Genomic DNA, 10,694 nt, shown 5'->3' with positions numbered 1-10,694 from the left:
ACACTCATTGTGTCTTACATTGATAGTATTTTTTATAATGATAGCTCAAAAGTAGCGATGTCCGATTTTGAACGAGTCCGATCTTTTCAATGAATTTGTTGAATAAAACCGATTCGAACTAAATGATTCGCTTACGAATCGTACTGAATCAGTCCGAGTGAATCTTACTGAGTCATTTGTCCGAGAATCGTCTCTTGTCCAATTCCTTATGAGCCGATTTGGATTGTACCGAGTATCTGATTTGTGACGTACAGGATATGTTTACAGTTGAATGACAGTTAAGGCCTACTGTACATTTTATTAAAATTCAGACAGGATAGTAGCCTAGTAGCAATTTATTGTAAATGCAAATTATATTTAGATTCTTAAATTTTGGTTAAAAGCGCTGATCATAGCTGCAGCTAAATTGGGACACATGAAATTAATACCAACATTAATTAAAACAAAATTGAAAAAGCGTAGGCCTAATAAACAGCAATTTATACATATATATAGGCCTACCCTTACGAAAAAGAAGTTTATGTGTGCTATTTGTATACTTCTTTTAAACTAAAAATAGGAAAGTATGCTTTTCGTTTACTTTTTATGTACTTCTCAGAAATGGGCTTTATATACTTCTCAGAAATATACTTAAAATGACATTTAAGTATTCTTGACTTAAACTTACAAAAAGTCTAAATATATTTGATCTATACTTGTGCTGCTAGAATCCGTGTTTTCATTGTTATGTGGTAGAGGGCGCTAGTACACATTTTCTGTACAGAATTTCCAAAAAAGCACAAGTGAAGTCAAGTCAAGTCAAGTCACCTTTATTTATAAAGCGCTTTAAACAAAAAAGATTGCGTCAAAGCAACTGAAGAACATTAATAAGGAAAACAGTGTGTCAATAATGCAAAATGACAGTTAAAGGCAGTTCATCATTGAATTCAGTGGTGTCATCATGCAGCTCTGTTCAGTTTAATTAGTATCTGTGCAATAATTTGCAATCAAGTCAACGATATCGCTGTAAATGAAGTGTCCCCAACTAAGCAAGCCAGAGGCGACAGTGTCAAGGAACCAAATTCCATCGGTGACAGAATGGAGAAAAAAACCTTGGGAGAAACCAGGCTCAGTCGGGGGGCCAGTTCTCCTCTGACCAGACGAAACCAGCAGTTCAATTCCAGGCTGCAGCAAAGTCAGATTGTGCAGAAGAATCATCTGTTTCCTGTGGTCTTGTCCCGGTGGTCGTATGAGACAAGGTCTTTACAGGGGATCTGTCTCTGGGGCTCTAGTTGTCCTGGTCTTCGCTGTCTTTCAGGGCTGTAGAGGTCCTTTCTAGGTGCTGATCCACCATCTGGGCTGGATACATACTGGATCCGGGTGACTGCAGTGACCCTCTGACTTGGATACAGACTGGATCTGGTGGCTACAGTGACCTCGGAATAAGAGAGAAACAGACTAATATGAGCGTAGATGCCATTCTTCTAACGATGCTTTAGTGAAAGGAAGTCTGACTAATTTTCTGCATATCGGTTTTTTTGAACTGTTAATATCAAAGAACTGGTTAAAATCAGCGATTAATTTACGTCATCATTATGTGGTTTCTGGTGTCCCTGCAAGTTATAAATTTCAACAGCTAAAGCTACCCTTAGCAAAAAGAAGTATACTTCAAGTTTATTAAGTATACTTAAGTAAAGTTCAAGTATATATTCAAGTATACTTTATGTAGCAAGTATACAAATATCAGTGTTCTACTAGTATACTTGTAAGTGTACTGTTTCAATACTCCTTGGGACTAAATTGGCCCACTTTCTAGTATATAAAAGTATACTTTTAATTATACTTTAAGTATAACAGTAGCAAACTTTGAGTACACAACTAGTTTACCTCTATGTTTGTAGTTTGTACTGCAATTATACTAAAAGTGAATTTATAGGTATACTGATAGTTTACTAATTAAATACTTTGTACACTTTGAAGTATAGTCTCAGTAAACTACTAGTGAAGAAGAAAAAGAAACAACAGATACTAACACATGTAACGCGATCATCTGACATGAAACAGCATCAAAACTGTAATGTTATGGAATAAAATGTTGACCGATGAAGAGGTAATAATTTCAGTCAAGCTTTGAGGTGTTGATCGACTCCATCTACGTTTTGATTATCATTCTGAATCCAATTCATAGTCTTTTTTCAGCTTTTTGTTCAAAGTGTTGTTTCTTTATTTTTTATGACACTTATCCACATTAAAGTGTTTAAAAAAAGAATGCATGAAGCTAGAATAAAATGTTTTTGTTTACAAGCAGATACCCTGTTCTTTCTTTGGATGTTTTGTATGTTCAGATATTCATTTAACAAAATATATACAAATTAAAACTTAATAGGGACATAGTAGTACTTAAAGTATGATGTAAAGTTCACTTAAAGAAAACTTATGAGTATACTTGCAGTATAAAACTACTAAACTAGTAGTTTACTTAGAGTATACTTCAAAGTAAACAAAGTAGGCCTATTTAATTAGTAAACTATCAGTATACCTATAAGTTCACTTTTAGTATAATTGCAGTACAAACTACAAACATAGAGGTAAACCTACTTGTGTACTCAAAGTTTGCTACTGTTATACTTAAAGTAAAATTAAAAGTATACTTTTATATACTAGAAAGTGGGCCAATTTAGTCCCAAGGAGTATTGAAACTACACTTACAAGTATACTAGTAGAACACTGATATTTGTATACTTGATACATAAAGTATACTTGAATATATACTTGAACTTTACTTAAGTATACTTGATAAAATAAACTTGAAGTATACTCCTTTTTGCTAAGGGTAGCTTTAGCTGTTGAAATTTATCACTTGCAGGGACACCAGAAACCACATGATGATGACGTAAATTAATCGCTGATTTTAACCGGTTCAAAAGAACCGATATTCAGAAAATTAGTCGGACTTCCTTTCACTAAAGCATAATGTCAACAAGTGTGGGGCTCTGCAGACCCCTTTCTCCAACTGCAGCAATTGGCAGATGGCATAATGATATTCAATGAGCTTTAAGTTTTCTGTAGGCCTATTATTCTTTATAACTAGCCTATATCTTTTTGTAAGTGAAATGCATTTTTTGCATAAATCTTTATTAGGCTATCGAGTAAAAGATTCAGTAAAGCTGTTCAAATGCTGATGTTTTAAGTTGTTTGCTAAAGAGTTACTAATTCATCTAATGTATTTTGTTTCCTTGCACATTCATTTTAGCATCGTGCAACAGTACAGGTATGCAGTTTAAAAGCTATTAATTTCTTTAGTATCTTAACTTCGATGTGACTAATGCAACACAATATAACACATACCTTAATTAAAATTTCCAACCACTGTGTGAAAAGTTTGTTTCTTTTAATGAGTCATGATGCCCAGACCAAACCATGCAGACCACACTCATGATGACAAATTTATCTGCATCTGGGGCTGTGACCTCTTTTGATTAAATCTGCAAACAAGTCGTTGTATTTGTAACACTTAATTTAAAACAAACTAGTAAACTGAGGCGATAATGTTAAAAAAATGGTACAAAAAAATGGAGAGGTTACACAAACAAAGATATACAGTTTGCCTTATACTTTTGCATGCAATTTAGCTTAAAAACATGCATCATGCATGCAACAATATGCTGTTTGCATTATTTACAGATCTGAATCAGCAGTTAAATTGTTGTATTTTATGTTGTGATTTGTAGGGGTCATATGATACAATTTCAAGTTTTCCTTTCTCTTTGGAGTGTAACAAGCTCTTGGTGCATAAAGAAGTTCTGTAAAGTTGCTGTGAATTTGGTCTCAAATAGAATGAGGTCTCAAATTTATTTATAAATTTTTTGTCTAAGTTTTGAGTCTAGGTTTAGGATGGCTCTAAATATCTCTGTCATTTTTCTGTCATTTTTTGGTGATGTCGCCCAAATGTTCACACAAAGAAAGAAGGCGTGGTTTCAGTAAACGCAGTTGAAGCAGTCATGTCAGGGAGGTGCTGTGTGTATCTAGGCGAAAGCAAAAGCACTTTATTTGGCCTTCCGAAAGTAGATGCATTTAGGAAGCTTTTAGATTACTTACAACAGAACAGCAACGCATTTTATGGACGACCGTTTCGTGAACCTAGCAGAGGAGGTAATTCAGACTTTGCTACAACAATCTGTTGCTTCTGAATCAACTACTGTAGTTATGTTTTGTTATTAGTTTAAGTATTTGCTACTGAATGTACAAATGGGGAGTTTAGCACATCGCCCGTGTGTGTGTGTGTGTGTGTGTGTGTGTGTGTGTGTGTGTGTGTGTGTGTGTGTGTGTGTGTGTGTGTGTGTGTGTGTGTGTGTGTGAGAGAGAGAGAGAGAGAGAGAGAGAGAGAGAGAGAGAGGGTCACACAGTGGAGGCAGCTGTCTTAACCGTCCGTGGCTTGTGCAAACACATAAGAGCTTCATCACTGTGTCTGTCATAGTGCTGGGCGGTATACCGGTTTACACCGAAAACCGGTGTATATTTTCGTTACGATGTTAATTTTTAATATACCGCCATACCGATGTATTTAATTACTCAACGTTCGGAACGTTATGCTGCGCCGCGGCACACTGTTTCAGACGGACCCTTTACAATGTTGCACTTCTAAGCAGCGACAGCGGTAAACACAGCAGTGCTCTGGTGTTACGTTATAACGCCTGTTTCACACATACTCCGTCTGCAGTGCGTATTTTTTACGCACCCATGTTAACGGATTCCAGCGTTCATACTGCACGTGGTTGCGGTCCAGCAGTGCGTTCCAGGAGCGGTGCAGCGAACGTTTACGAACCGAGTCTATTTTTGCTGTGCTGCAGGCGCTGAATTAAAATGACAGCGCATTGTTCGCGGGAAAAACGAACATGAATTTACACAGAAATGCAGTCATTTCACAATAAATGTATACTAATTAAAGCTGTTTCACACGCAACACATGGGTTTTTGGCTAGGTTTAAAACAAGAAAAAGTGCACTTTTAAATAAACAAGGAAAACAATATATATATTCACTTTTTTTTTCACTTTCACTTTCACTTTCACTTTATGGAGGCAGAAAAACAAAGTTCATTAAGACCCGTGGGATTGCTTGTGATAAAGATTTAAATGCAAAAGGCACGAGACTGTTTCTGTCTGTGGTGTTTTAATTTGAAATATTTTAACAAGAAAAGTAGGCTAATTACTGTGTTTAAATGTTTTGCCGCTTGCTTGAGCAGCCTAATATACAAACCTAGAAGTAAAATGCATGAATAATGCGTTGTTTATATTTATTGAGTTTAATCTAATGTCTATAACTATGAAAGATTGTTACTGTTCTGTGATAAAAGACTCAATGCTGAGAAAAAAAATAAAAAATTATATATATATATATATATATATATGTGTGTGTGTGTGTCTGTGTGTGTGTGTGTGTGTGTGTGTGTGTGTGTGTGTGTGTTTGTGTTTTTTTACATGATATGAAATCAAAACAATGAACAAATGTTGTGTTTGTGGACTAAACAGCCGCGGATCAGTAGCGGAGTGCAAACGCGTCCCACTGCAGACGGAGTATGTGTGAAACAGCGTTACAGGGAAGATGGATGCTGCAGAACTAGTAGAACATGACACAGAAGAACTTGTGCCAAAAAGAGGAGCCTGGTCTGTTGTTTGGAGGGTTTTTGGTTTCCAAAAATCTGACGTCGACCAAACAACCATTTTATGCAAGTGCTGTCGGGCTAAAAGCACGTCTTGGAATATCAGCCAGCAGAAAATGCATTGTACACCTGATTATGCATGAGAAAAAAAAACCCGTCATAAACCGGGAAACCGGCATAATTTAGAAAAAAACCGTGATATAAATTTTTGGTCAAACCGCCCAGCACTAGTCTGTCACGCGACTCTGTTCCCCTTTCGGGCTTGAAATGATGGTAAAAGTAAGGGCATTATTAACTGTCTTTACATTTATTTTGAAAGATGAAGCTCGCGATTATGGAAAGGGGCGTGACATTTCCGACGAGTGCTTGCGGTGATCGGCCAATCACAATAATGATAAAATAATGATCTTTAAAAAAGTATCATATGATCCCTTTAAAAACAAGTAGAAAAACTTCCATCCTGAAAGGACTGTTTTAAGTGACAAAGATCTATGTTTAGAGTTTGATTTCTATCAGATTGCTTTCTCAGGTTGTTTTGCATATACTTATGAGAAAGTCACCATTTCTATGTTGAAGATTCATTGCAACTGTTTATCAAATTCTGGTATGGGCACTTAATGAGTCTTATTTTTAGGTATTTCAAGCATACATCATCTATTTGTTTTGCTGAAATTAAACCACATCCCTTGATGTCAAGCAACACCTTTTCACATACATTCCACCCTTTTACACATTCTTTCACACATGATGAGTCAGTGACCATCTAAGTGTGAATGTTCTTGTACCTGTCCATTGTAGGGGTTGGACACGTGGTACATAAAAGAGCACAGCACACGTATACTTCTCAGTCTGCATGTTGGGCGCTCTCAGATTATGATTAAAAAAAACTTGTAGGTAAGTGAAAAATAACCTTCAATAAAATAAAGTTTATTGACTTATAATAATATCTATATTAATATATTCAAGTTATTTTTTCGACACTGAACTGCCACTGTAAAAAAAAAAAAAAAAAAAAAAATGTCGATGCTAACAGCGTTAACATTATTCTATTATTCTTATAGTTAGTGCATAAGAATACACACACAGGATACACCAATCAAATCCTGCACAAAGTTTGTGATTAAAACCAGTATCAGCAAAGAAAATTATATACTAATGTGTGCACCGAAGTGAACAATATTTAAGTTGTCCTCTAATAATCAGTGATATTTTTTTTCAACTTTATTTCTGATTTATGTATATCATGGCAGGGTAACATCCAAACTTGCAATGATTACTCTATCCTGTGATGGGCTTCTTCTGTACCTTCCTCCTCCAACCAGCCTGGCATGCTTTCTGGGTAAAGAAGCAGAGTGTCATGATGCTACTTTCGTGCCAGGATCTGACTTGGCTGGAGAGGGTTTCGACATGACTAAGACGCAACGCTTGGGCACTTTTGTCATCAACATGAGTAAGTGGCAGCTCAAGAACAACATGTGTAACCTATGCAAAAACCCATTCATGCAGGACAAAAAGCAGAAGCTCCTGGTGTCTGTGATTTACTGGAGGGTCACCCAAAACTGCAGTAGGTCATTATCCAGCTCTGTCCATGAGTCCAGCGAGTCCCTGGTCTGTTCCGGCACCTCCTCCGTAGACAACAACTGGAAAGCCGGCAACGTGGTAAGATGTCACTGATGTTGGCTGGAACTAACTCCAAACTCGCTGAGTATTCAATGACAAAGACCAAAAAGGACAAGTTGAGCTTCATCAAACAGTCTACATCCTGTGGATACTACAGGTAAAACTTATCATATATTAGTCAATTGGTGTGATGAGTGTCATGGTTTATGGTTGACTGTATGTGCAGCACAATAAACTGTTGTCTTCAGCTACAGCATTAGAAGCCACGCTCCTCTTCATCAAAAAACTAAGCTATGAATTCACAAAGCTTCCAGCTATCCATAGTCTGATAGAAATGTTAGTTATATAAATATTAGTTTAGTATGTGTGTGTGTGTGTGTGTGTGTGTGTGTGTGTGTGTGTGTGTGTGTGTGTGTGTGTGTGACCTGTGCTGGCAAAATGAGTCACATTGAGCATATTAAAATAAATAAAATATATATATATATATATATATATATATATATATATATATATATATATATATATATATATATATATATATATATATATATATATATATATATTTTTTATTAGTAGTAGTAGTAGTAGTAGTAGTAGTATATTCACTCCATTAGAAGACCTCCAAAATAATGTATGATTTGTTGGAATCTTACAAAAAATGACAATGAAAAATCGAATTAAAAGGGTCATATGATGTTGCTAAAAAGAACATTATTTTGTGTATTTGATGCAATGAAATGTTTATTCGGTTTAAGGTTCAAAAAACACATTATTTTCCACATACTGTACATTATTGTTTCTCCTATATGCCCCGCCTTCTGAAACACAACGTTTTTTACAAAGCTCGTCGGTCTGAAAAGCGAGGTGTGCTGTGATTGGCCAGCTATCCAGTGCCTTGTGATTGGCCGAATGCCTCAAGTGTGTGACCGAAATATTATGCCCCTTAACATACTGTGATGCCATCTCCCAGTACGACAAGACAAAACCAATAAAACCCATTACAAACGATGCATTTGTTGCATCAAGTGGGGACATAATTACGGATTCTAATGATTTATACTGTCTTTTTATGCGTTGTGTTGAATTGCGCCGCGTAAACATAAAACCATGTCTGTATTTTTGATCGGAGAAGTGACAAACAACAAGCGCTACTCTACACTGCTCAAAACTCACGTTTGAATAATCAGTGGTAAATCCTTTACATATGTAAACGTACTTACAGACTGTGAGTCAGAACAGCCGGCATTGTAGTCTTCTCTCCCAGGATCAGGAAACAGTCCTCCATAAAATGTGTTGCTCACGTCTGTATATTTGGTTTGACTGTTCTGGAACAGTGTTGAAATACAACTTAACCACTGATTTCTATTTGTGTCCTCTTTTGGAAGGACAAACAAAGTATTTTCGCTTTCACAATTCAACTCAGCGTCTCCACGACATGGCGACGGTGGCAACAGCGAGAATCAAAGTTACATCTTCTTTCTTTGCGTGAACATTTGGGCGGCGTTATGCAAATCTTCCCACACAGTGACGTAGACATGTTGGGGCGTGTTTAAAGAAGGCGTTTTAGGAGGGCATGGACGAGTCTTAACTTTTATAAAGAATATCTCTTTGGGTTTGAAACTTTAGTCTTTGCAACCTTACAGATCTTCTTTATGCACCAAGAGCTTGTAACACTCCAAAGAGAAAGGAAAACTTGAAATCGCATCATATGACCCTTTTAACGTTTTCTGAAGGTTCCAAAGCAAAATCACATAGCAACATTGCTTCTTTTCCTCAACTTATTTTCTTAATAATAACTACTATATTAATAATCACAATTTTTTTTTTAATTTGCATATTTTGCAAAATTTAATTTTGCCAGCATGGGTCACATATATATTCTATTGTTCTTTGATTAATATAATATAATATAATATAATATAATATAATATAATATAATAATGAAAGACAAAAATACAACAAGTATATATTATCATCATCATCATCAATGGGGGAAGGGTTCATACTTAACTTTATGGTTTTTTTTTTCTTTTTGACAAGGTTAACTGAAATCACTGGTGGCCACGCTCAAGACACGGCGCTTCTTTTTTCATCCAGCAATGACCCTGGTGCTTACAATCAATGTCTCTCCCCAGTGTCCGAAAAACTGGACATGATTTCCTTTTCACTGAATGTTACTTCCAGTCAAGAACCCAAAATATGAGCATTTACGCCGAGCCATTTGTGACTACATACTGCAGAGGGCCCTTTGGAGGAACTGCTCTACACCTTGCAAGGCCGGTATTGCAACTAACCCCAAAGAGCCCTGTGAGTGCAGCTGTCATAACAACCCTGCAGTAAAAGCAAACTGCTGCCCTGCACAGCTCAGACTTGCTCAGATTAGTGTAAGTGTGATGAAGGTGACAGGTCTATGGGGAGATTACTTCTCACAGACCGATGGGTATGTCAAGGTCCTGAGAGATCATAAGGTCTTGCTAGGAGAAACATCAGTGATTTGGAACCAAAACTCACCAACCTGGAACTCTCTCAGTTTGGGGGTCTTAGTTTAGAAGTGTGGGATAGGTACAACAAGTGGGACGATGACCTCCTGGGGGCGTGCAACATACAACTAAAAGCCAGAGTAAAAAGTGACTTCTGTCGACTTGGTTTGCTGTACTACAAGATGGCAATAACTTGTGGTCCTAGTTTAGCTGGCTCCTCATGCACAGAGTATGTGGGCTTTCCAATGTCCTCCCATCTAGAGAAGATATACGTGTCCCGACACGCCCGGCCCATCCCAAAAGATGTGCGGGTGAAAATGGGGGTGCTTTTAAATGAGCGCCGCTTTCTGTTTAGTCAAACCAGTGATCTTAAAAGCAAAGCACAGACTTTGTAAGAGCTTAGAATAATGCTTATCATCAAAAAATTAAAAGAAATCTAATTAAAATTATATACATAAAAAATAAATAAATACAAATTTGTTTTGCATCTCAGCATTAGCATTTTATTTTTGGTGCTAAATGAGCTTTTTGTTTTCTTTTTGATTATCAGATATTTGATGTGTTCTGTGGGTTTTTGCTATACTTTTAGCATGCTTTGCAATTACTTGCATGCAGATTTTTGTGGTTAATAAAACAATTATGAAAACAGCGACTTAAGTGATTCTTCTAAGTTATTCATGTCATTTTTGGTCATCAGGGTGCCGAACTGTGAAAAGTGTGTAGGAGGTTTAACACCACAAGAGGAACAATGTGACTAACAGCAAGACTGAGGCACATTTAACATTTAGTAGAGTTTTGATTTGACTAGTTTAGTCCTACGGTCAAGGTCTACATGCTGCATGTTTTAACAATGCATCGGTCAACGTGTAATTGAATGCTCACATGTTTCACCATAGAGCATATTCAGCGCTGCAGTGGCCATTTAAGACCACGTAATTCCTCTGAACTGAAAAG

At 36.6% G+C, this 10,694-nt stretch overlaps 1 pseudogene; it reads left to right on the top strand.

Moving 5' to 3' along the window:
* Window positions 1-6,730: 6,730 nt before the first annotated feature.
* Window positions 6,731-10,301, top strand: LOC122137498 (annotated as a pseudogene).
* The last annotated feature ends 393 nt before the right edge of the window (window positions 10,302-10,694 follow it).

This window comes from Cyprinus carpio, chromosome A3, assembly GCF_018340385.1.
Source record: "Cyprinus carpio isolate SPL01 chromosome A3, ASM1834038v1, whole genome shotgun sequence".
Taxonomy (NCBI): domain Eukaryota; kingdom Metazoa; phylum Chordata; class Actinopteri; order Cypriniformes; family Cyprinidae; genus Cyprinus; species Cyprinus carpio.
Note: the sequence above shows the minus strand (reverse complement) of the source record. Positions and strands in the feature narration are given on the sequence as shown.